Raw genomic sequence first — 27,475 nt, 5'->3', positions numbered from 1 at the left:
AGCACACTGACTCGGTACCGGTACCCCTGTATATAGCCGCGTTATTGTTATGTCTTAGTGTTCATTTGTAATTATTTTTTACTTTAGTTTATTTGGTAAATATTTTCTTAACTCTTCTTGAACTGCACTGTCGGTAAAGGGCTTTTAAGTAAGCATTTCACGTTAAGGTCTACACGTGACAAATACAGTTTTCATTTCATTTGATGCTTGGAAGACAGCTCTCCTTGGCTAAATAAGAGCAAACGTGATGTACAATCAAACACATTACCAGCTGTAGACAGAAACGAACAGGAAGCTGTCAGTATGGTTGTTGAAGTGTCAAACAGGAAGCTGTCAGTATGGTTGTTGAAGTGTCAAACAGTAAGCTGTCAGTATGGTTGTTGAAGTGTCAAACAGTAAGCTGTCAGTATGGTTGTTGAAGTGTCAAACAGGAAGCTGTCAGTATGGTTGTTGAAGTGTCAAACAGGAAGCTGTCAGTATGGTTGTTGAAGTGTCAAACAGGAAGCTGTCAGTATGGTTGTTGAAGTGTCAAACAGGAAGCTGTCAGTATGGTTGTTGAAGTGTCAAACAGGAAGCTGTCAGTATGGTTGTTGAAGTGTCAAGCAGTAAGCTGTCAGTATGGTTGTTGAAGTGTCAAACAGTAAGCTGTCGGTAGGGATGTCGACATTTAAGGCTCCCGAGTGGAGCAGCAGTCTAAGGCACTGCATCTCAGTGCTAGAGGGGTCACTATAGACCCTGGTTTGATCCTGGACTGTATCACAACTGCCTGTGATCGGGAGTCCCATAGGGCGGTGCACAATTGTCCCAGCGTCTTCCGGATTAGGGGAGGGCTTGGCCAGTGTTGGGGTCTGCTCCTTGTTCCTTGTCAATCATTTGCTTATTGGTGAAATCAATAATCAGAAAATATCTTTAAGTAAATCAATCAAAAACCTTTATTAATGCAATTGCAGACAGAAGTTAAGAACGGGAACATAGCACGCATGTTTCAGAGTAAATTCTGCAAAATAGGAAAGGGTCCAAGTTGCTTTAATATGCGTGCCCTTGTGATGTGACTGCCTACGTCAACACCTTCTACTCATGAGACCAAGCCCATGCATAGACAGTTATACGAACTTGCAAGAGAGAACAATAGTTCCAGTGTTTTCTAAGGGCTCAGCAGCAATTTTCCACTCCTCAAGTTTTTTTATAGGGGAATGTCTGACTTGTCTCTCATCTCTTTTACCCCGCTGCAGGGTTCTGTGTCTATTCATCTCTTTTAGCCTTGAGGCACTTTCTCACAGACACCCTGTTTTGACTGCAATATCTCGCACATCTCTCAGACCGTTTCTTATAAGAAGCAGAGACGAGAAAATAACTGTGGAACAATATTAAACCTTATATATGCATATATATATTGCTAATCTGTAGTCCAGGACCCTATCAATGTAGTGAGGGAGGGGTCTTATAGCACTTCCCCTTCTATTAATACAACATAAACATAATACATTATTATAATACATCAAACAGGAGCTAAATGTCTTCAATTTATCAAGTAAGATCCTGACACCAGCCCACTTTAGTGTTGTCAATAAGGAGTTATCATTTGTACCTACAACATACATTAATGACTTTGACGTCCAGATAGATCTATTCAAGTTTTTCCATAATCTGAAATTGCGTGAGATCTTTGATAAGATTGAAACTTACAGGACTCCACTTGAAATGTCATCCTCAGTCTGATATACACATAGGTCTATCACGTGAATCAATAGACTCACCTGCCCTACCGTGAGTCATTCAGAAGATGGAGCCATCAACCAAGCTGAGGGACCTGAGAACTCTGAGAGAACCACATTTAGAGCAAAACGTTCATTTGTACCTCCCCCGAAACGTAATGCATCCATAGAAACCTTCTGCAGGATTGTTGAAAATGATGTAGGTGACTTAATGAAAGACAAACAGAAACACAGATCCTTGGATAACCCGAGTAGAGACGAGAGAATGGCTCTTAAGGACTTGCAGTCAGATCGTTCCATTATCATTAAAAATGTGAATGAATGTCGCCGACAACTATCTAAAGGTGACTTCTGTCACAAATTGAATCATGACCCTACCCTAGAATTCCAGCACAATATCACATCCACAGTGGAAAGTTGTTTGGAATTAGGACAAATTACCCCCCAAAAATTGAATTTCTACGTGTGAAATTTCCTAAGATACCAACCTTTTATTCAGTCGCTAAATTAAACAAACAAGTGTCTCCTCCCCCCGGTAGACCCATTGTAGCAGCAATTGACTCTGTGACATCAAACATTTCTAAGTATGTGGATCACCACATTAAACCGTTGCTTGAGAATCTTTCATCTTATGTCAAAGACATTAGTCAAGTGATCTCATTCATAGAGGGCTAAGGAAGGATAGCACCCTGCTGGCCACTTTTGATGTGGAGAGCTTGTATATTAACATCCCACACACTGGAGGCTTGCAGGCACTGCAGCTCTTCCTTCAGCAGAGAGACTCTACCCTTTCTCCATCCAATGATTGCCCCTTGCAACTCGCTGAACTGGTATTATCCAATAACTACTTCATCTGTGAGTCAGACTTTTTCTTTCATATTCGGGGTGTAGCCATGGGTTCCCCTTTTCCCCCAACTATGCAAACCTGTATGTGGGACAATTTGCGGAAGCACTAATTGACAAAACAGAGACACAGCCCTACGTTTTTAAATCGTTCTATGGAGGATACATAGAGTTGAAGTCAGAAGTTTACATACACTTAGGTTGGAGTCATTAAAACTCGTTTTTCAACCACTCAAACTATAGCTTTGGCAAGTCGATTAGGACATCTACTTCGTGCATGACACAAGTAATTTTCCCAACAATTGTTAACAGACAGATTATTTCACTATTAATTCATTGTATCACAATTCCAGTGGGTCAGAAGTTTACATACACTAAGTTGACTGTGCCTTTAAACAGCTTGGAAAATTCCATAAAATTACGTCATGGTTTTAGAAGCTTCTAATTGACATAATTTGAGTCAATGTATTTCAAGGCCTACCTTCAAACGCAGTGCCTCTTTGCTTGACATCATGAGAAAATCAAAAGAAATCAGCCAAGAACTCACAAAAGAAATTGTGGACCTCCACAAGTCTGCTTTATCCTTGGGAGCAATTTCCAAACGCCTGAAGCTACCATGTTCATCTGTACAAACAATAGTATGCAAGTATAAACACCATGGGATCACGCAGCCGTCATACCGCTCAGGAAGGAGACGCGTCATGTCTCCTAGAGATGAACGTACTTTGGTTTGAAAAGTGCAAATCAATCCCAGAACAGCAGCAAAGGACCTTATAAAGATGCTGGAGGAAACAGGTACAAAAGTATCTATATCCAAATTAAAACCAGTCCGATATCGACATAACCTGAAATGCCGCTCAGCAAGGAAGAAGCCACTGCTCCAAAACCACCATAAAGAAAGCCAGACTACAGTTTGCAACTGCACATGGGGACAAAGATCATCATCACTTTTTGGAGCAATGTCCTCTGGTCTGATGAAACGAAAATAGAACTGTTTGGCCATAATGACCATCAGTATGTTTGGAGGAAAAAGGGGGAGGCTTGCAAGCCGAAGAACAGCATTCCAACCGTGAAGCACGGGGGTGGCAGCATCATATTGTGGGGTGCTTTGCTGTAGCAGGGACTAGTGCACTTCACAAAATAGATGGCATCACAAGTAAGAAAATTATGTGGATATAATGAAGCAACATCTCAAGACATCAGTCAGGAAGTTAAAGCTTGGTCGCAAATGGGTCTTCCAAATGGATATTGATCCCAAGCATACTTCCAAAGTTGTGGCAAAATGGCTTAAGGACAACAAAGTCAAGGTATTGGAGTGGCCATCACAAAGCCCTGACCTTAATCCCATAGACAATGTGTGGGCAGAACTGAACAAGCATGTGCGAGCAAGGTCAACAAACCTGACTCAGTTCCACCAGCTCTGTCAGGAGGAATGGGCCAATATTCACCCAACTTATTGTGGGAAGCTTGTGGAAGGCTACCCGACACGTTTGACCCAAGTAAAAAAATGGAAAGGCAATGCTACCAAATACTAATTGTGTGTATGTAAACTTCTGACCCACTGGGAATGTGATGAAAGAAATAAAAGATGAAATAAATCATTCTCTCTACTATTATTTTAACATTTCACAGTCTTAAAATAAAGTGGTGATCCTAACTGACCTAAGACCAAAACATTTTTACTATGATTAAATGTCAGGAATTGTGAAAAACTGAGTTTAAATGTATTTGGCTAAGGTATATTTAAACTTCCAACTTAAACTGTAGATACATGTCTTTGTGCTCTGGGAAGGAAGTCAGCAGGAACTAAATGAATTCCAAACTCTCTTAAATGAGAGCTCTGAATATCTCAAATTCACCATGCAGACTGATGAGAGAAAACATACACTTCCTGAACTTATGGAGCATCAAGGAGAATGATGCATTACACACAGACCTATACACAAAGCCCACAGACCGCAACACCATGCTATGTGCAGATAGTATGCATGCCCTTCCCCTCAAGAATGGTCTACCATATAGCCAGTTATGTAGGGTTAAACGGATCTGTGGCGACCAGACAGATTTTGCCAGCAAAGCTAAGAAAGTGGCAGATACATTCAAAATGAGAGGCTACAAGGACAAAACTCTTGAAGCTGCAATGATGAAAATATATAAAAAACCAAGAGATAAATGGCTAAAAACCAAAGAAAGTCAATGCAAAACAGTGTTATGCACTTAGTACACCAAGTGTTCAGAGAAAATGAAAGCAATCCTGAAAAAGCACTGGCATATTCCTCTTCAAGGAACCCCCACTGGTGGTCTGTAAGCGTGGTCGCAATTTTGAAGATATTGGTGAGATCTGACCTGCCCTCTGAGCTCACTCAGACACTCTTGACACCCATTGCAAATGGGAACTACAAATGTGGCTCATTTGCACAGTGCAATAGCACTACAAGAACATCCTTCTTCAGACACCAACATACAGGTCGAAAATTCCCTGTTAGGGTTATCATCTCATGCAAGACAAAGGGAGTAATCTAACTCATCAAAAGATAATGTGGGTAAGCCTACATAGGACAAACGAAAAGACAATTAAAACAACGCATAGCTGAACACTGCAGCTCAATCAGGTGTAAGAACGTTGACTTTCCAGTAGCAGCTCACTTTGTTGAAGCTAACCATTCAATCTCCTCCCTCAAATACACAGGCATTTAGCATGTTGCTCTACCAAGGAGAGAAGGTTACATGGAGATCCTACTACTACAGAGCAAGGCTTACTGGTTATCCCATTTAAAAACATTAACCACTAGTGGTTTGAATATTGACTTTGATCTCAGGCCCTTCTCATGACCAATTCTATTATCTGTGAACAGGTCTTGTAAATGAATGTATTCGTTCTCCAGATTATCAGAGTACACACAATATGTTCCCCATTGATGATGCTTAGCCCCCTACCACATATCCTGAGGCTGCATTTATTGTAGCCGGGGATTTTAACAAGGATAATCTGAAAACAAGGCTCCCTGAATTCTATCAGCATATCAATTGTGCTACCAGGGCGTTCAAAACCCTAGACCACTGTTATTCTAACTTCTGCGATGCATATAAGGCCCTCCCTTCGGAAAAGCTGACCACGACTCCATTTTGTTGCTCCCAGCCTATAGACAGAAACTAAAACAGGAAGCACCCGCCCTCAGGTCTGTTCAACGCTGGTCCGATCAATCGGATTCCAGGCTTCAAGATTTCTTCGATCACGTGGACTGGGATATGTTCCGCATTGTGGCGAACAACAACATTGATGAATACACTGATTTGGTGTGCGAGTTCATTAACAAGTGCATCAGTGATGTTGTACCCACAGCATCTATTAAAACATTCCCCAACCAGAAACCGTGGATTGTTGGCAGTATTCGTGCAAAACTGAACGAGCGAACCACTGCTTTTAATCAGGGCAAGGTGACCGGAAACATGACCGAATACAAACAGTGTAGCTATTCCCTCCGCAAGGCAATCAAACAAGCTAAGCGTCAGTACAGAGACAAAGTGGAGTCACAATTCAAGAAAAACCAGCCCAGTCGCGGACCAGGATGTCTTGTTCCCAGGCAGACTAAATAACTTTTTTGCTCGCTTTGAGGACAATACAGTGCCACTGACACGGCCCGCTACCAAAACCTGTGGGCCCTCCTTCACTGTAGCCAACGTGAGTAAAACATTTAAACATGTTAACCCTCGCAATGCTGCAGGCCCAGACGGCATCCCCAGCCGCGTCTTCAGAGCATGCGCAGACCAGCTGACTGCTGTGTTTTCAATCAATCCCAGTCTGCTGTCCCCACATGCTTCAAGAAGGCCACCATTGTTCCTGTTCCCAAGAAAGCTAAGGTAACTGTGCTAAATGACTACCGCCCTGTAGCACTCACTTCCGTCATCATGAAGTGCTTTGAGAGACTAGTCAAGGACCATATCACCTCCACCCTACCTGACACCCTAGACCCACTCCAATTTGCTTACCGCCCCAATAGGTCCACAGACAACGCAATCGCCATCACACGGCACACTGCCCTATCTCATCTGGGCAAGAGGAATACCTATGTAAGAATGCTGTTCATCGATTACAGCTCAGCATTTAACACCATAGTACCCTTCAAACTCGTCATTAAGCTCGAGACCCTGGGTCTCTGTACAACTGGGTCCTGGACTTCCTGACGGGCCACCCCCAGGTGGTGAGGGTAGGTAACAACATCTCCACCCCTCTGATCCTCAACACTGGGTCCCCACAAGGGTGCCTTCTCAGCCCTCTCCTGTACTCCCTGTTCACCCATGTCTGCGTAGCCATGCACGCCTCCAACTCAATCATCAAGTTTACAGACGACACTACAGTGGTAGGCTTGATTACCAACAACGACTATACGGCCTACAGGGAGTTGGTGAGGGCCCTCGGAGTGTGGTGTCAGGAAAATAACCTCTCACTTAATGTCAGAAAAACAAAGGAGATGATCGTGGACTTCAGGAAACAGCAGACGGAGCACCCCTATCCACATCGATGGGACAGTAGTTTTAAGTTCCTCGGCGTACACATCACAGACAAACTGAAATTGTCCACCCACACAGACAGAGTGGTGAAGAAGGCTCATCAGCGCCTCTACAATCTCAGGAGGCTGAAGAAATTCAGCTTGTCACCAAAAGCACTCACAAACTTTTACAGATGCCCAATCGAGAGCATCCTGTCGGGCTGTATCACCGCCTGGTATGGCAGCTGCTCCGCTCGTAACCGTAAGACTCTCCAGAGGGTAGTGAGAACTGCACAACGCATCACCGGGGCAAACTACCTGCCCTCCAGGACACAGGAAGGCCATAAAGATCATCAAGGACAACAACCACCCGAGCCACTGCCTGTTCACCCCACTATCATCCAGAAGGCGAGGTCAGTACAGGTGCATCAAAGCTGGGACCGAGAGACTGAAAAACAGCTTCTATCTCAAGGCCATCAGACTGTTAAACAGCCATCACTAACATTGATTGGCTGCTGCCAACATACTGACTCAACTCCAGCCACTTTTATAATAGAATAATTGATGTAATAATTTTATCACTAGCCTCTTTATGTAATGGTTACATACCCTACATTACTCATCTCATATGTATATACTGTACTCTATACCATCTACTGCATCTTGCCATCTTGATGTAATGTATCACTAGCCACTTTAAACAATGCCACTTCATATAATGTTTTCATACCCTACATTACTCATCTCATTTGTATATACTGTACTCTATAACATCTACTGCATCTTGCCTATGCCGTTCGGCCATCACTCATTTATATATTTTTATGTACATATTCGTATTCATTCCTTTACACTTGTGTGTATAATGTAGTTGTTGTGAAATTGTTAGGTTATATTACTTGATAGATATTACTGCATGGTCGGAACTAGAAGCACAAGCATTTCGCTACACTCACATTAACATCTGCTAACCATGTGTATGTGACAAATACATTTTATTTGTTTCGATTTGATTTTTGATTTATCATGCATTATATTTGAACCAAAAGATTACTTGCACATCTTTTTGTTTAAATTAAATTGGAAATATTTAAATATGTACATGTAGGTGAAATTAAATTTAACAATAATGTATGTTGATGCTAATGTTATGCTATTGATAACAATGGCATAATATATTCAATATGCTGTGGGCTATTGTCTTGCTCAAATCATTCCGATCAACCTAGCAATTACGCCACACACCTCACTACTGTCATTGATACATAACCTGGTTCAGGTTGGCATTCATGTCATCACCCTGAAGAAGGCAGAGTGATGCCGAAACGTTGGTGTTTTTTTTACCCAATAAATTACTGGGAGTTTATATATATATATATATATATATATATATATATATATATATATATATATATATATATATATAAGTGTGCATCTCTCTTTATTGTCATAGCTTCCAGTTTATTCACCCGTTAATCAGCAGCTCTACACTAAATGATTTTCACTGAGTGTGCACCAGCTCATGTTTTTTATTGAAGTGTCTTCAATGTCTTCTTTTGCAACACAGTTGATGATACTTCAGCTTTCCACTCTCCGTTTTCTTCTCCCTCTAATCGTCGTGTTTAATATCCACTTCGGTTTCCAACAATCATAGTCTAAGCTTTCCTTTTCATTGGTTAACAAATTAGAAGTTTCTCCAGCAAGACTGGAGTTTCGCCACTCAGAGACAAGTAGGATTCATCAATTACAGGTTTTCTGAGCTGCAGTGTCTGTGTCCAAAATCCTTTCACGATTTATAACATAATACTTCCGTTAAGCCTCTTCAGAATCTCTGTCCACTGCTAATTGTCAGGTATATATATATATATTGTGTGTGTGTGTGTGTGTGTGTGTGTGTGTGTGTGTGTGTGTGTGTGTGTGTGTGTGTGTGTGTGTGTGTGTGTGTGTGTGTGTGTGTGTGTGTGTGTGTGTGTGTGTGTGTGTGTGTGTGTGTGTGTGTGTGTGTGTGTGTGTGTGTGTGTGGCAGGCAGGCAGCGAGTGCGTCTCCGAGTGACAGTCTCTGATCGAAACCCAATTAAACAACACAGAGATGATCCACGAGGGTGCAGCCGATCTGCAAACTGCACTTTATTGGGGGAAAATTGATATCCAATAGCACTTTGCCAGCTTGTTTCTGCTACAGAGGCACTAGAAGGACTAGCAAAGGGACAATTTGCATCAAATATCCTTAGAGATGAGACAGTATTGGAGGAACCATGATGGGCTGTTTTGATTGGATGGGTTGTTTTGGCTGGACCAATAGATTGGATCAGTAGATTAAGTTTTGCATTATGATTGGTTTCTGTGTTTTTATTAAATCAGTACAAGGTGTTCTGCTGTGGAACATTATGACCCATTGAGTTCTGATGATGATGGGGGAGGGACTGCCAGGCTGCCAGCACTGGGCTCTAGAGGGATGTCCGTGAGAGTTAAGCTACTGCCAAAACAGATACAGTCGAGATGCGAAGGAAGACTGTGGGTGATGGTAGATGTTAGTTTAGGACTACTAAAGTAAACATATTAATGTGTTATCTAGAACGGTGTACTTTATGTCTCTACTAATGGACTTGTCATTTCCTACAGTATAATTCATACTCATCTCGGTTAACCCAGAACTAAAGTCGCATTGGTCAGATGCTCTATTAATTTCTGGATCCATACGTGTTAAGAGAAGAAATGGAATGAGGATCGGAACCAGAACAAAAAGCTCCACCCTCTCTCTTTTGAAGTTTCGGCATGTCTATGGGCCAATTTTCCCCTCCCCTCCCCTCCCGAAATTCGAAAGATATTACCACCTGCGAGATCGTGATTTGTCCAAATAACCAGTGACGAAAGAACCAAGCACCGGAACTAATGCTGCTGTTTATTTCACTCACCTCGTTGTATCATGACAGATCTACGATACAATTTCTATTTGTCCACGCGAGATTAAATTAATACCTGGTCGATTCAGTATCACTATGTTGTATCAATAAGCATAGAGTTAGATGATTTATAGCTTTTGGTAATAGCCAGATGTCTCTACTGGTGACTGTTGCTGTCAGTCAAATTAAATATAGGTGGATTATATAGTATGAGATTGTTATTATTATGCTTCTCTGTTGTCCTAATCTGCTGTCTCAGCCTGTCAACCTGTCTCTGCTGTCTCAGCCTGTCAACCTGTCTCTGCTGTCTCAGCCTGTCAGCCTGTCTCTGCTGTCTCAGCCTGTCAACCAGTCTCTGCTGTCTCAGCCTGTCAGCTTGTCTCTGCTGTCTCGGCCTGTCAGCCTGTCTCTGCTGTCTCAGCCTGTCAGCCTGTCTCTGCTGTTTTAGCCTGTCAACCTGTCTCTGCTGTCTCAGCCTGTCAACCTGTCTCTGCTGTCTCAGCCTGTCAGCCTGTCTCTGCTGTCTCGGCCTGTCAGCCTGTCTCTGCTGTCTCGGCCTGTCTCAGCCTGTCAGCCTGTCTCTGCTGTCTCAGCCTGTCAACCTGTCTCTGCTGTCTCAGCCTGTCAGCCTGTCAACCTGTCTCTGCTGTCTCAGCCTGTCAACCTGTCTCTGCTGTCTCAGCCTGTCAGCCTGTCTCTGCTGTCTCGGCCTGTCAGCCTGTCTCTGCTGTCTCGGCCTGTCTCAACCTGTCAGCCTGTCTCTGTTGTCTCAGCCTGTCTCTGCTGTCTCAGCCTGTCTCTGCTGTCTCAACCTGTCAGCCTGTCTTTGCTGTCTCAACCTGTCAGCCTGTCTCAACCTGTCAGCCTATCTCTGCTGTCTCGGCCTGTCAGCCTGTCTCTGCTGTCTCGGCCTGTCTCAACCTGTCAGCCTGTCTCTGTTGTCTCAGCCTGTCTCTGCTGTCTCAGCCTGTCTCTGCTGTCTCAACCTGTCAGCCTGTCTTTGCTGTCTCAACCTGTCAGCCTGCCTCAACCTGTCAGCCTATCTCTGCTGTCTCAGCCTGTCAGCCTGTCTCTGCTGTCTCTGCCTGTCAGCTTGTCTCTGCCTGTCAGCTTGTCTCAGCTTGTCAGCCTGTTTCAACCTGTCAGCCTGTCTCTGCTGTCTCAGTCTGGCTCTGCTGTCTCAGCCTGCCATCCTGTCTCTGCTGTCTCAGCCTGCCATCCTGTCTCTGCTGTCTCAGCCTGTCATCCTGTCTGTTCTGTCACTTCTGCCTCCGCTGTCTCAGCTTGTCAGCCTTCCTCTGTTGCTTTGTCTCTAATGACTGTGTTTGTGCCAACCAAACCAGGCGGTGTGTGTTGCCTGTATCCAATGATGTCGGATGATTTAAGATGCACAGTGGTCACAACTTCCAAGGCAGCCCAAACAGATCAACACACACACACACAAGCGCCGCGAATGCACGCACGCCTTCACACACACACACGCAAAGAAGTATACACACTCACGTCCGTGCACAGAGATTGACAAAGCCACAGAGGCTGGAAGAAGTCAGTAGTAAGCTCCTCCTCTCTATTGTAAAACATATTAATTATGGGAAACACACACTCTGATAGACCCACACAAAGATTGTTACTGATTGAAATGAAAGGGGGATACCTAGTCAGTTGTACAACTGAATGCTTTCAACTGAAATGTGTCTTCTACGTTTAACCCAACCCCTCTGAATCAGAGAGGTGCGGGGGTCTGTTTTAATTGACATCCACGTCTTCAATGCCTGGGGAACAGTGGGTTAACTGCCTTGCTCAGGGGCAGAATGACAGATTTTTACCTTGTCAGGTCAGGGATTTGATCCAGCAACCTTTACGGATACTGGCCCATCACTCCGACCCACCAGGCTACCTGCCTTGACTATTCATTTGATTATCTCTCACCTCTACTGTGTCGGGTTTTGTGGATTTGGGGTGACAGCTGAATGCTCCATAATGGACTCAGTGTGTATTTGTTACTTGAACAACCCTCCAGAAACAGAATAAAAAATGCCACGAGGGGATACGAGCATTATCTGCACCACGATGTGACTCATTGTCAATCACTGCCGCTTTCCAGGACTGCTCAGGAGACACATCCACTATTGCTGATTTTCCCATCGCCAGTGAAAGGCATCACAACACACACACACACACACACACACACACACACACACACACACACACACACACACACACACACACACACACACACACACACACACACACACACACACACACACACACACACACACAGTGCAGGGACAGCTGTGGCTATTCACTTCTTGCGTCGAGCCATCCCGGATCCGGTATCGTGACTACAGGCTCAAGCTCATTACCTTAACGCAACGTTAACTATTCATGAAAATCACAAATGAAATGAAATTAATCTATTTGCTCTCAAGCTTAGCCTTTTGTTAACAACACTGTCATCTCAGATTTTCAAAATATGCTTCTCAACCATTGCCAAACAAGCATTTGTGTAACAGTATTGAATGCTAGCGTAGCATTTAGCGTAGCATTTAGCGTAGCATTTAGCGTTCGCATTCAGCAGGCAACATTTTCACAAAAACCAGAAAAGGATTCAAATAAAATCATTTACCTCTGAATAACTTCAGATGTTTTCAATGAGGAGACTCTCAGTTAGATAGCAAATGTTCCGTTTTTACAAAAAAATATTATTTGTGTTGACAAATCGGTCCTTTTTCTGCGTCACGTTTAGCTATGAAAAAACCTGTATCCAGGATTATGTAAATCTATCCGCAAGCTCATTAGCATAACACAACGTTAACTATTCATGAAAATCGCAAATGAAATGAAATTAATCTATTTGCTCTCAAGCTTAGCCTTTTGTCAACAACACTGTCATCTCAGATTTTCTAAATATGCTTTTGAACCATAGCTAAACAAGCATTTGTGTAACAGTATTGATAGCCTAGCATAGGATTTATGCCTGGCTTTCAGCATGCAAAATTTTTACAAAAACAGAAAAGGATTTAAATAAAATCATTTACCTTTGAAGAACTTCAGATGTTTTCAATGAGGAGACCCTCAGTTAGATAGCAAATGTTCCGTTTTTCAAAAAAAAAAAATATTTGTGTAGACAAATCGGTCCGTTTTCTTCATCATTCTTCATCACGTTTGGGTAAAAAAAAAACGAAAATTAAGTCATTAAAACGCGAACTTTTTTCCAAATGAACTCCATTATATTGACAGAAACATGGCAAACCGATGTTTAGAATCAATCCTCAAGGTGTTTTTCACATATCTATCGACGATAAAATCCTTCGTGGCAGTTGACTTTCTCTTCTGAAGAAATGGAACGCTCATGGACCTACAGATTACGCAATAATTTTGACACAGGACACCGGGCGGGACACCAGGTAAATGTAGTCTCTTATGGTCAATCTTCCAATGATATGCCTACAAACACGTCACAATGCTGCAGACACCTTGGAGAAACGACACAAAGGGCTCATTCCTGGCACATTGACAGCCATATAAGGAGACATTGGAACACAGCGCCTTCAGAATCTGGGGCATTTCCTGTATGAAACTTCATCTTGGTTTTGCCTGTAGCATTAGTTCTGGGGCACTCACAGATAATATCTTTGCAGTTTTGGAAACGTCAGATATATTATATATTACTATATTAGTTTTGTCTTTCCAAGGCTGTCAATTCTATGCATAGTCGAGCATCTTTTCGTGACAAAATATTGTGCTTAAAATGGGCACGTCTTTTTATCCAATAATGACATAGCGCCCCCATAGGTTGAAGAGGTTAACCTCTCTTGGGTAGGGGGCAGTCCGGATGAAAAGCATGCCCAAAGTAAATGGCCTGTTACTCAGGCCCAGAAGCTAGGATATGCATATAATTAGTAGATTTGGATAGAAAACACTCTTAAGTTTCTAAAACTATTAAGTGAGTATAACAGAACTGATATGGCAGGCAAATCCCAGAGGACAAACCATCCCCCCCCAAAAATATTCAGCCTACCACTGTTTTCAATGGCTGTCACTTTTATTATAAGGCAACATCCTCCCGGATTGCAGTTCCTAGGGCTTCCACTAGATGTCAACAGTCTTTAGAAAGAGTTTCCTGATGGTTGTTTGAAAAATGAGCCAGAAATTGTAGTTTTTCTTGGTGGCTCCCATTTTGGCAGTAGTGTTTCCAAGTGCGTGGAAGAGAACGCGTTCTTTGGTATTTTTCTCTGGTAAAGACAATGACGATTCTCCATCTTACATGTTATCATGAGAGCAGAGAGCGAAGAGGAGGAAGAGGACAGCAGAGAGAGAAGAGGAGAGCAGAGAGAGAAGAGGGGGAAGAGGAGAGCAGAGAGAGAAGGGGAGGAAGAGGAGAGCAGAGAGAGAAGAGGGGGAAGAAGAGAGCAGAGAGAGAAGAGGATGAAGGGAATAAGAGGGGAGAACAGAAAGCAGGGAAGTGGAGGTGATGAAGAGGAGGGGACATGTATGATTAAATTGGAGAGAAGGTGAGAGAGAGCAGGAAAGGGTAGGACATGATGGGTGAAGAAGAGTGGGAGGAGAGTACATGAAGGGTAAAGAAAGTAAATTGATTGAGGAGAAGAAGATTAGCTTTGTAGTGTATAGTATATTTGAGAGAAGAAGAGTAGCTATGTAGTGTATAGTATATATGAGAGAAGAAGAGTAGCTATCTAGTGTATAGTCTATATGAGAGAATAAGAGTAGCTATCTAGTGTATTGTATATATGAGAGAAGAAGAGTAGCTATCGAGTGTAAAGAATATATGAGAGAAGAAGAGTAGCTATGTAGTGTATAGTATATATGAGAGATAAAGAGTAGCTATCTAGTGTAAAGAATATATGAGAGAAGAAGAGTAGCTATGTAGTGTATAGTATATATGAGAGATGAAGAGTAGCTATCTAGTGTATATTATATATGAGAGAAGAAGAGTAGCTATCTAGTGTATATTATATATGAGAGAAGTAGAGTAGCTATCTAGTGTATAGTATATATGAGAGAAGAAGAGTAGCTATCTAGTGTATATTATATATGAGAGAAGTAGAGTAGCTATCTAGTGTATAGTATATATGAGAGAAGAAGAGTAGCTATCTATCTAGTGTATAGTATATATGAGAGAAGAAGAGTAGCTATGTAGTGTACAGTATATATGAGAGAAGAAGAGTAGCTATCTAGTGTATAGTATATATGAGAGAAGAAGAGTCGCTGTGTAGTAGCTGTGTAGTGTATAGTATATATGAGAGAAGAAAAGTTGCTGTGTAGTAGCTGTGTAGTGTACAGTGGTGGAAAAAGTAACCAATTGTCAAACTTTAGTAAAAGTATAGATACCTTAATAGAAAGTTATTCCAGTAAAAGTCACCCAGTAAAATACTACTTGAGTAAAAGTCCAAAAGTATTTGGTTCTAAATATACTTAGGTATCAAAAGTAAAATTATTAACCATTTCAAATTCCTTATATTAAGCAAAGCAGACAGTACCATTTTCTTGTTTTTAAATATTACAAATTGCCTGAGGCACACTCCAACACTCAGACATCATTTATACAAGATGAAATGGTGTTTAGAGAGTCTGCCAGATCATAGTCAGTAGGGATGACCAGGGATGTTCTCTTGATAAGTGCGTGAATTAAACCATTTTCCTGTCCTGCTAAGTATTCAAAATGTAATGAGTACTTCTGGGTGTTATGGAAAATGTAGTGAGTAAAAAGTGCAAGTTGACAAAATTATAAGTACTAAAGTACAGATACTCCAAAAAACGACTTAAAGTAGTTTAATTTGTTTTCACTTAAATACTTTACACCACTGGTAGCTATTTAGTGTATAGTATATATGAGAGAAGAAGAGTAGCTATTTAGTGTATATTATATATGAGAGAAGAAGAGTAGCTATCTAGTGTATAGTATATATGAGAGAAGAAGAGTAGCTATGTAGTGTATAGTATATATGAGAGAAGAAGAGTAGCTATGTAGTGTATAGTATATATGAGAGAAGAAGAGTAGCTATGTAGTGTATAGTATATATGAGAGAAGAGAAAGGAGGCTACGGAGAGAAGAGATGATGTGATAGAGGAAAAAAGGGATGACAAGGAAAGACATAGGAGAGAGAATCAGAAGTAAAAATAAGTGTATGGATGAATGAAGAAGATGTGAAGGGGTTTAGAGGGAGCGGAAACCCTTCAGACTGGTCCCCTGTTCCCCATCAGTGAGGGTCAGTGACCATTTTCTCTCCTTTTCAAATTCCTTCATTCCTCACCTCCCCAAATACCTCCATCCCGTGGCCGGTGTGACGCCATGGCCAGCTGTCAATGACTATCATTCTGGAAGGCATAGGGTGGATTCCCCTGGTTCACATGACCAGTGACAGGAGATTTCCTCAAGCCAATGGCATGACCAGATTGTTTCCTGGTTAATTCATTGGCTCTGCTCAAATGTCGGCTGTAACATGTATTATGTACTGAAAAAACGAAATGAAACAAATCAAAACCTACAGATGTAGGATCTTAATTTGATCACAATGTTGCCGGAGAACTTTAAAACCTGTAGAATATTTGAGGTTTAAAAAGGCTTATGCAGTTTGTAATTCATGAAAAATGTATCAACCCTTACAAGAATGTCCATTAATTATAATCCACATAATTATTCATCTTTCCTGTTGCTGCAGTATTATTTTCCGACTGTAGCAAGCTGGCTCAAATTCAGTTCCTACATCTGTAGTGCAGTCCACTATCAGTACATAGAAGACCATCAGCAGTAAGTTAGCCTTACTTTACTAACTTAACTTATCCCTAACTTAGTCATGGCTTAGTAATAACTATTCATCTCAGGTGAGCGAGTGCTGCCTTTTTGAGCCGATTATAGTGAATGTATGAAATGAGAGAAAACCGATTTAGATCCGTAGAGGTGTTTCATATGCAGATCACTGAACATACGCTCCATCAAGAATAGCATCAGAGCACTTCTATGCACCCTCTCCATCACCCAGTTAAATGTCATTTACACGGCACACGTGCTCTATCTTTCTCTGTGTGCCTCCTCAACATAAATGTTCTCTCTTAACATTCTGGTGATGGATCTCCTCTGCTGTCAAGTCAGCCGCAGCTTCCATACCCTCCGAACCGAGTTATAAAGGAAATGTCTCCGTGTTTCAGATTGATATCAAATACTTATTATTCATTAGCTAGAATCCCATTCACTGGATAAATCACAGTACTGGATAAATTCCTCCTATATAGGAGGAAACTCAAGTATCAGATCGAGTGTCTTCAGAAATGATGTGAAGAGTTGGGGTAGAGAGGTACTGTATGTCTGCTGAAGAGATGAGGTATAGAGGTATATGTGTTGAAGAGATGGGGTACATTTACATTTACATTTAAGTCATTTAGCAGACGCTCTTATCCAGAGCGACTTACAAATTGGTGCATTCACCTTATGACATCCAGTGGAACAACCACTTTACAATAGTGCATCTAAATATTTTAAGGGGGGTGAGAAGGATTACTTTATCCTATCCTAGGTATTCCTTAAAGAGGTGGGGTTTCAGGTGTCTCCGGAAGGTGGTGATTGACTCCGCTGTCCTGGCGTCGTGAGGGAGTTTGTTCCACCATTGGGGAGCCAGAGCAGCGAACAGTTTTGACTGAGCTGAGCGGGAACTGTACTTCCTCAGTGGTAGGGAGGCGAGCAGGCCAGAGGTGGATGAACGCAGTGCCCTTATTTGGGTGTAGGGCCTGATCAGAGCCTGGAGGTACTGAGGTGCCGTTCCCCTCACAGCTCCGTAGGCAAGCACCATGGTCTTGTAGCGGATGCGAGCTTCAACTGGAAGCCAGTGGAGAGAGCGGAGGAGCGGGGTGACGTGAGAGAACTTGGGAAGGTTGAACACTAGACGGGCTGCGGCGTTCTGGATGAGTTGTAGGGGTTTAATGGCACAGGCAGGGAGCCCAGCCAACAGCGAGTTGCAGTAATCCAGACGGGAGATGACAAGTGCCTGGATTAGGACCTGCGCCGCTTCCTGTGTGAGGCAGGGTCGTACTCTGCGGATGTTGTAGAGCATGAACCTACAGGAACGGGCCACCGCCTTGATATTAGTTGAGAACGACAGTTTGTTGTCCAGGATCACGCCAAGGTTCTTAGCGCTCTGGGAGGAGGACACAATGGAGTTGTCAACCGTGATGGCGAGATCATGGAACGGGCAGTCCTTCCCCGGGAGGAAGAGCAGCTCCGTCTTGCCGAAGTTCAGCTTGAGGTGGTGATCCGTCATCCACACTGATATGTCTGCCAGACATGCAGAGATGCGATTCGCCACCTGGTCATCAGAAGGGGGAAAGGAGAAGATTAATTGTGTGTCGTCTGCATAGCAATGATAGGAGAGACCATGTGAGGTTATGACAGAGCCAAGTGACTTGGTGTATAGCGAGAATAGGAGAGGGCCTAGAACAGAGCCCTGGGGACACCAGTGGTGAGAGCGCGTGGTGAGGAGACAGATTCTCGCCACGCCACCTGGTAGGAGCGACCTGTCAGGTAGGACGCAATCCAAGCGTGGGCCGCGCCGGAGATGCCCAACTCGGAGAGGGTGGAGAGGAGGATCTGATGGTTCACAGTATCGAAGGCAGCCGATAGGTCTAGAAGGATGAGAGCAGAGGAGAGAGAGTTAGCTTTAGCGGTGCGGAGCGCCTCCGTGATACAGAGAAGAGCAGTCTCAGTTGAATGACTAGTCTTGAAACCTGACTGATTTGGATCAAGAAGGTCATTCTGAGAGAGATAGCGGGAGAGCTGACCAAGGACAGCACGTTCAAGAGTTTTGGAGAGAAAAGAAAGAAGGGATACTGGTCTGTAGTTGTTGACATCGGAGGGATCGAGTGTAGGTTTTTTCAGAAGGGTGCAACTCTCGCTCTCTTGAAGACGGAAGGGACGTAGCCAGCGGTCAGGGATAAGTTGATGAGCGAGGTGAGGTAAGGGAGAAGGTCTCCGGAAATGGTCTGGAGAAGAGAGGAGGGGATAGGGTCGAGCGGGCAGGTTGTTGGGCGGCCGGCCGTCACAAGACGCGAGATTTCATCTGGAGAGAGAGGGGAGAAAGAGGTCAGAGCACAGGGTAGGGCAGTGTGAGCAGAACCAGCGGTGTTGTTTGACTTAGCAAACGAGGATCGGATGTCGTCGATCTTCTTTTCAAAATGGTTGACGAAGTCATCTGCAGAGAGGGAGGAGGGGGGAGGGGGAGGAGGATTCAGGAGGGAGGAGAATGTGGCAAAGAGCTTCCTAGGGTTAGAGGCAGATGCTTGGAATTTAGAGTGGTAGAAAGTGGCTTTAGCAGCAGAGACAGAGGAGGAAAATGTAGAGAGGAGGGAGTGAAAGGATGCCAGGTCCGCAGGGAGGCGAGTTTTCCTCCATTTCCGCTCGGCCTTCCGGAGCCCTGTTCTGTGAGCTCGCATTGAGTCGTCAAGCCACGGAGCGGGAGGGGAGGACCGAGCCGGCCTGGAAGATAGGGGACATAGAGAGTCAAAGGATGCAGAAAGGGAGGAGAGGAGGGTTGAGGAGGCAGAATCAGGAGATAGGTTGGAGAAGGTTTGAGCAGAGGGAAGAGATGATAGGATGGAAGAGGAGAGAGTAGCGGGGGAGAGAGAGCGAAGGTTGGGACGGCGCGATACCATCCGAGTAGGGGCAGTGTGGGAAGTGTTGGATGAGAGCGAGAGGGAAAAGGATACAAGGTAGTGGTCGGAGACTTGGAGGGGAGTTGCAATGAGGTTAGTGGAAGAACAGCATCTAGTAAAGATGAGGTCGAGCGTATTGCCTGCCTTGTGAGTAGGGGGAAGGTGAGAGGGTGAGGTCAAAAGAGGAGAGGAGTGGAAAGAAGGAGGCAGAGAGGAATGAGTCAAAGGTAGACGTGGGGAGGTTAAAGTCGCCCAGAACTGTGAGAGGTGAGCCGTCCTCAGGAAAGGAGCTTATCAAGGCATCAAGCTCATTGATGAACTCTCCGAGGGGACCTGGAGGGCGATAAATGATAAGGATGTTAAGCTTGAAAGGGCTGGTAACTGTGACAGCATGAAATTCAAAGGAGGCGATAGACAGATGGGTAAGGGGAGAAAGAGAGAATGACCACATGGGAGAGATAAGGATCCCTATGCCACCACCCCGCTGACCAGAAGCTCTCGGGGTGTGCGAGAACACGTGGGCGGACGAAGAGAGAGCAGTAGGAGTAGCAGTGTTATCTGTGGTGATCCATGTTTCTGTCAGTGCCAAGAAGTCGAGGGACTGGAGGGAGGCATAGGCTGAGATGAACTCTGCCTTGTTGGCTGCAGATCGGCAGTTCCAGAGGCTACCGGAGACCTGGAACTCCACGTGGGTCGTGCGCGCTGGGACCACCAGATTAGGGTGGCAGCGGCCACGCGGTGTGGAGCGTTTGTATGGTCTGTGCAGAGAGGAGAGAACAGGGATAGACAGACACATAGTTGACAGGCTACAGAAGAGGCTACGCTAATGCAAGGAGATTGGAATGACAAGTGGACTACACGTCTCGAATGTTCAGAAAGTTAAGCTTACGTAGCAAGAATCTTATTGACTAAAATTATTAAAAATGATACAGTACTGCTGAAGTAGGCTAGCTGGCAGTGGCTGCGTTGTTGACTTTGTAGGCTAGCTGACAGTGGCTGCGTTGTTGACACTACACTAATCAAGTCGTTCCGTTGAGTGTAGTAGTTTCTACAGTGCTGCTATTCGGGGCTAGCTGGCTAGCTAGCAGTGTTGATTACGTTACGTTGCGTTAAAAGAACGACAATAGCTGGCTAGCTAACCTAGAAAATCGCTCTAGACTACACAATTATCTTTGATACACAGACGGCTATGTAGCTAGCTATGTAGCTAGCTACGATCAAACAAATAAAACCGTTGTGCTGTAATGAAATGAAATGAAAAATGTGATACTACCTGTGGAGCGAAGCGGAATGCGACCGGGTTGTTGAGTGCGGAAGTTCTATTCAGTAGACGTTGGCTAGCTGTTGGCTAGCTAGCAGTGTCTCCTACGTTAAGGACGACAAATAGCTGGCTAGCTAACCTCGGTAAATTAAGATAATCACTCTAAGACTACACGCTCTAAACTACACAATTATCTTGGATACGAAGACAGCAAAGACAACTATGTCGCTAGCTAACACTACACTAATCAAGTCGTTCAGTTGAGTGTAATAGTTTCTACAGTGCTGCTATTCGGTAGACGGTGGACGTTTGCTAGCTGGCTAGCTGCTGGGCAGATAGCAGTGTAGACTACGTTAGGACGACGAAATACGAAGTTGCAATAGAAGTGCTGACTGTTTCACTTTGTTGTCCTCTTTCTTTTCCTTTTTCTTCTGTCCTTCTTTTGTCCTTATTTTGTCTTCCTTTCTTCTGTTAACTAGATATTTTTTGTTGTTATTCTTTGTAAGCTAGCTAGCTTCTTCCAGGAGAGTCCCTAGCAACTGCTTAGCAACAAGTAAACAATTCTGCTAGCAATTCACCTAGCTAAGATAACTGTACAATTTTATGAAAAAAATAGTTAATTTTTCAAAAGCCTGTCTTGTTTAGTTTGTTCCTTGTTTTGTCTTCTATTGAATCTTGCAGTTTTCTCTTGATTTTTTCGATGTACTTCACTCTAAAAAAACATTTAAATCTCAATAAATACAGGAGCTCATTTTTCAGCAGCTGCTCAATTTAGAACTCCGGAATTTTTTGTAGAGAGTAGAGAGGTATATCTGTTGAAGATATGAGGTAGAGAGGTACGTGTGTTGAAGAGATGAGGTATAGCGGTATATGTGTTTAAGAGATGAGGTAGAGAGGTATATCTGTTGAAGAGATGAGGTAGAGAGGTATGTGTGTTGAAGAGATGAGGTAGCGAGGTATATGTGTTGAACAGATGATGTAGAGAGGTATATGTGTTGAAGAGATGAGGTAGAGAGGTATATGTGTTGAACAGATGGGGTAGAGAGGTATATGTGTTGAACAGATGGGGTAGAGAGGTATATGTGTTGAACAGATGGGGTAGAGAGGTATATGTGTTGAACAGATGGGGTAGAGAGGTATATGTGTTGAACAGATGGGGTAGAGAGGTATATGTGTTGAACAGATGGGGTAGAGAGGTATATGTGTTGAAGAGATGAGGTAGAGAGGTATATGTGTTGAAGAGATGAGGTAGAGAGGTATATGTGTTGAAGAGATGAGGTAGAGAGGTATATGTGTTGAACAGATGAGGTATAGAGGTATATGTGTTGAACAGATGAGGTAGAGAGGTATATGTGTTGAACAGATGAGGTAGAGAAGTATGTGTGTTGAAGAGATGAGGTAGAGAGGTATATGTGTTGAAGAGATGAGGTAGAGAGGTATGTGTGTTGAAGAGATGAGGTAGAGAGGTATGTGTGTTGAAGAGATGAGGTATAGAGGTATATGTGTTGAAGAGATGGGGTAGAGAGGTATGTGTGTTGAAGAGATGAGGTATAGAGGTATATGTGTTGAAGAGATGGGGTAGAGAGGTATGTGTGTTGAAGAGATGAGGTATAGAGGTATATGTGTTGAAGAGATGGGGTAGAGAGGTATGTGTGTTGAAGAGATGGGGTAGAGAGGTATATGTGTTGAAGAGATGAGGTAGAGAGGTATATGTGTTGAAGAGATGAGGTAGAGAGGTATATGTGTTGAACAGATGAGGTAGAGAGGTATATGTGTTGAACAGATGGGCTAGAGAGGTATATGTGTTGAACAGATGGGGTAGAGAGGTATATGTGTTGATGAGATGAGGTAGAGAGGTATATGTGTTGAACAGATGGGGTAGAGAGGTATATGTGTTGAACAGATGGGGTAGAGAGGTATATGTGTTGATGAGATGAGGTAGAGAGGTATATGTGTTGAACAGATGAGGTAGAGAGGTATATGTGTTGAACAGATGAGGTAGAGAGGTATATGTGTTGAACAGATGGGCTAGAGAGGTATATGTGTTGATGAGATGAGGTAGAGAGGTATATGTGTTGAACAGATGAGGTAGAGAGGTATATGTGTTGAACAGATGAGGTAGAGAGGTATATGTGTTGAACAGATGAGGTAGAGAGGTATATGTGTTGATGAGATGAGGTAGAGAGGTATATGTGTTGAACAGATGAGGTAGAGAGGTATATGTGTTGAACAGATGAGGTAGAGAGGTATATGTGTTGAACAGATGAGGTAGAGAGGTATATGTGTTGAACAGATGGGCTAGAGAGGTATATGTGTTGATGAGATGAGGTAGAGAGGTATATGTGTTGAACAGATGAGGTAGAGAGGTATATGTGTTGAACAGATGGGCTAGAGAGGCCATCATTGTAAATAAGAATTTGTTCTTAACTGACTTGCCTAGTTAAATGAATGTTACATTTAAAAAAAATAACAAGTGTACTCTGAAAAAAATGTAGAGATGGAGCCACCACAGATTTGGCCCCTGGAGGCCATGGCATCCACTATAATTAAAAAAATAACTCAAAATTCTTAATACATATTTAGTTTCCAGTCAATGTCTCTTAACCACGTTGAGAGTGTCATATTTTTGATGCAATTGGAACTGGGTTGACAGCCCATAGCCTTCCAAAGTTAGAGCTAAATGTCTGACTCCACCGGCTCCCATATCAGCGGCCATCTTAGGTTGTACCGATATGTTGCTCAATCGCCAATTTCTCAGCCTCTGAGTACCACAGAAACACAACACTTCGAATGAATAAAATAACATTTTCAGTTGCTATTGATGAAATCTGCCAAAACAACTGTTCAGAACATGAAAGACATGTAAAAAACGTCACATTTGACTATAAATATGTGAACATTTTAAAATGGGGAATTATTTATTTTTTATTTGCGTTACAAAAGTTTAATAAAGGACAGTGTCTCTTTGCAATCATTACCAATTTGGCGTTTTTAAGCTTAACATATCTTTGTGCCTTTAGGGTTAACAATTACAATGTAAATGAATGAAAAATACACATAATTACATTAATTTGAACGTGAAACTAACAATGCTTCCTCTTGAATAAATCGATTACAGGGTTACTGAAACATGCCATTATCTAAGCCTTATCGCCAGCCTTTTCTCTCTGGATTCTATATGACAATCAGCCTCCCAACCGTGCTTCAGTCTCTCCATCTTCCACTTCCACTTAGTAGTAATACCTTCTCTCAGGCACCTACTTGATTTACGCGCACCTTTGTAAAATGCCTTGTGTTAAGTCTTCGGGGCTGCCAAGCAAGGCGGTTTTCTCCCTCTCCCTTGGGAAATGAGGGGCATGTAGAGCGAAGGAAGGGACTGGTTTATGACAACATGCCTTTGTCTCCTTTTCCCTCTTTTCATTGACTAGCAGAGCAGAGAAACGATGTATTCCGAAAGTGTAGATCCCAATATAGTTGTATAGTTCTGATTTAGCCGTGTTTGAGACTTCACTCTGATAATCAAAACAGCTAAACCGTCAGAGAAATGGAACAATCTGTAGAAGGTGAGGCACCTTAATAACGTCTAGTCATCCAGGGGGTTGGGGGGATTGGTGTTGATCAGTAAGGGGAATACAAACTCTGTGTGAAGGGTATTACATCATGGTTTTTGGCTGGCTGGTGCCGTGAAGGTACGAGCTGTATACTGTAACTCTTCCCTTAATGAAGCAACATCATGCAGTGTTGTATATGGGTCCAGAGCAGTCAGGCACCTTGTGAGGACCTTTCAGGCACCTTGTGTTGTCGACCCTTCAAACACAGACAGATCAATGGAAGATACCCATCAATCAATCATCATTCATCTTCTCTCTCTCTCTCTCTCGCTCTCTCTTTCTCTCTCTGTCTCTCTGTGTCTCTCTGTCTCTCTCTCTCTATCTCGCTCTCTCTCGCTCTCTCTCTTTGCCTCTCTCGCTTTCTCTGTCTCGCTCTCTCTCTCTCTGTGTCTCTCTGTCTCTCTCTCTCTGTGTCTCTCTGTCTCTCTATCTCGCTCTCTCTCGCTCTCTCTCTCTGCCTCTCTCGCTTTCTCTGTCTCTCTCGCTTTCTCTCGGTCTCTTTCTTGCTCACTATCTCCCGTTCTCTCTCTCTCTCTCTCTCTCTCTCTCTCTCTCTCTCTCTCTCTCTCTCTCTCTCTCTCTCTCTCTCTCTCTCTCTCTCTCTCTCTCTCTCTCTCTCTCTCTCTCTCTCTCTCTCTCTCTCTCTCTCTCTCTCTCTCTCTTTTTCTTTCCTGTCTCCCTGTCCTCCATCACACTAATTGTATACATTATTCTTCTTGCCTTGTAGAAATCCAATCCCTCCCTCAGCATCCAGCCACTTTTTCACCGTCTCTCACCAGACTTTCCATCTCATCGCCCGTTGTCCTTCGCCCCGACTTTCACACATAACCCAGTGTAAATACAGCTTGTATTTCAAATCAGGGGGTCCATTAAAGCTTGGTAATGCAGTATGGCGCTGTGTGACAAAGCCTCAATGCGGGACTCACAGTGTGTATCCCTAATGGCACCATATTCCTCAAAGAGCGCTATGGGCGCTGGTCAAAAGTAGTGCACTATGTAGGGAATAGGGTGCCGATTGGGATGCGACCAGTGATGCTGCAGATCCTGGAACTTCACACTTACACACATGGGGATGAGGAACCTGATAGATGGAGATAGAGAGATGACCCCCCCCCCACTGCTAACCACATCTGTCCTGTGTACCTGGGGAAGGACGACATGACAAATTAGAACGAATAAAACCCCGTTGGAGTCCATTGGAATGTGCTGGTAATGATACAACTATTTATTTGCTCTGTCTCTCTTACAGAACATGGCGTTAGATGGTGATGGGAGATTGAGAGAGAGATGTGGAGAGAGAGGTGGAGAGAGATGTGGAGAGAGAGGTAGAGAAGGATGTGGAGAGAGAGGTAGAGAAGGATGTGGAGAGAGAGGTAGAGAAGGATGTGGCGAGAGAGGTAGAGAAGGATGTGGAGAGAGAGGTAGAGAAGGATGTGGAGAGAGAGGTAGAGAAGGATGTGGAGAGAGAGGTAGAGAAGGATGTGGAGAGAGAGGTAGAGAAGGATGTGGAGAGAGAGGTAGAGAAGGATGGGGAGAGAAAAAAAATAGCACGATAGAGAGCGGGACAGAAGCCATCCAAGGTGTCTCCATATTGTTGATGCAGTGATGGGGAGAGAAAAAGCAAACGGGAAAGATCAAGAAAGAGAGAGAGGTGGAGAGACTTCGCCCCGTGTGATCTTTGGGATAACCTTTCCCTTGTGCTGCCCGATTGAGCGCTCACATCAACTTTCTGAGACATTTAATAGAAACATCTATTTCACTCAGAGGAGAAACATCGAGGGGAATCGCAGCTATGTACAAGACGTTTGTTAAGTCCCTTAAATCATGTATGTTTTATATCAAATTATATTTCCGAAAAGGTCATAAAATAGACACTTCTGCATTTTGTAATCAATCTCAACTGACTTCCTAGTTCAGTTAAATGAATACATTCATAACATTTTGACATGATGAGAAGGAATGGTGTTTTTTCATGCACGGTAAGATAGATTACCCCCTGGTACATTCAGGACACCTTTCAGGAAAACTTTTCCAACCATCTTTCAAAGCACTTTCCTCTTTCAGAACTTTCTCACATTCTCACATTCTCTCTCGCTCTCTGCATAGCAACGAGTCTATAAATCAACGTGGGAGTAGAGCAGTTGAGATCATGATATTACCTCAACACGGACCCAGTCAATCAATCACAAAGTGTTCGCCAAGGGAAACCAGTCAATCAAATGAACACTCACTGTTCCGTTTCGCATTCCAATAACTCGTTTCTCAGTATAATAGGAGAGGTATTGGATTGTAAAGGGGTTGTAGCAGATTATTCTATGTGATTACGATGCGTAGTCACTCCTAATGCTCAGGGTTTTTTTCCATAGGCACGGAACTGGAACACTTTAAAATAGCAGGCGGCCCAACCACTTGTCTAAATCCAAAAGCCATTTTCTCTTTCCTTTTTAAGACGTCGCTGTACTTTGTAGCCAGGCATCTTGCTAAACCTTGGCCTATTACCGGCTGGTCAGTTTACATCAGGAACAAGATGACGCCGTGTTACCCTATAAGGCACGTCCTTTCTACCTTTAGTTTTAGGTACATAATTGTTCCCTTTGCGTCCCGTACCATAAAAGAGCCAATACTCTACAGTATAGTCCGCTGTATAGTCCCCAGGTATAAAAGCGTACCTTTAGGAAATGATTGGGTCTCACAGTGGCAGAGACATTTATGCTTTTGAAGTGGCATCATTTGGATTTTTTTTCGTTTGTCCACTGTTGACACAGTCTCAGAACGTTTTCCATGTCCGCAGTCAAGTTTTCAAGATATTGGACTTTCAAGAAGCAAAGTGTCACCTGCCACATCACTACGATGATGCAAAAATACTCAATCAAATGTAGCTAGCATCAGAGATGGCTTGATGTTGTTGAGCATCGGCTGTTTCCCCACCATCAGCACACTCTTCGTACAAATACATCTGATCTAGAAGATTTCAGCATCTCATAAAATA

The 27,475-nt window shown here is 43.3% G+C and overlaps 1 protein-coding gene across 2 annotated transcripts in view; it reads left to right on the top strand.

Moving 5' to 3' along the window:
- Positions 1-27,475, top strand: part of LOC124048120 (carbonic anhydrase-related protein 10-like) — a 482,986-nt gene that overhangs the window by 142,900 nt on the left and 312,611 nt on the right. The window lies entirely within an intron of this gene.

Source organism: Oncorhynchus gorbuscha, linkage group LG11 (genome assembly GCF_021184085.1).
Source record: "Oncorhynchus gorbuscha isolate QuinsamMale2020 ecotype Even-year linkage group LG11, OgorEven_v1.0, whole genome shotgun sequence".
NCBI lineage: Eukaryota > Metazoa > Chordata > Actinopteri > Salmoniformes > Salmonidae > Oncorhynchus > Oncorhynchus gorbuscha.
The sequence above is the reverse complement of the archived record's forward strand: the minus strand, read 5'-3'. Positions and strand labels throughout refer to the sequence as shown.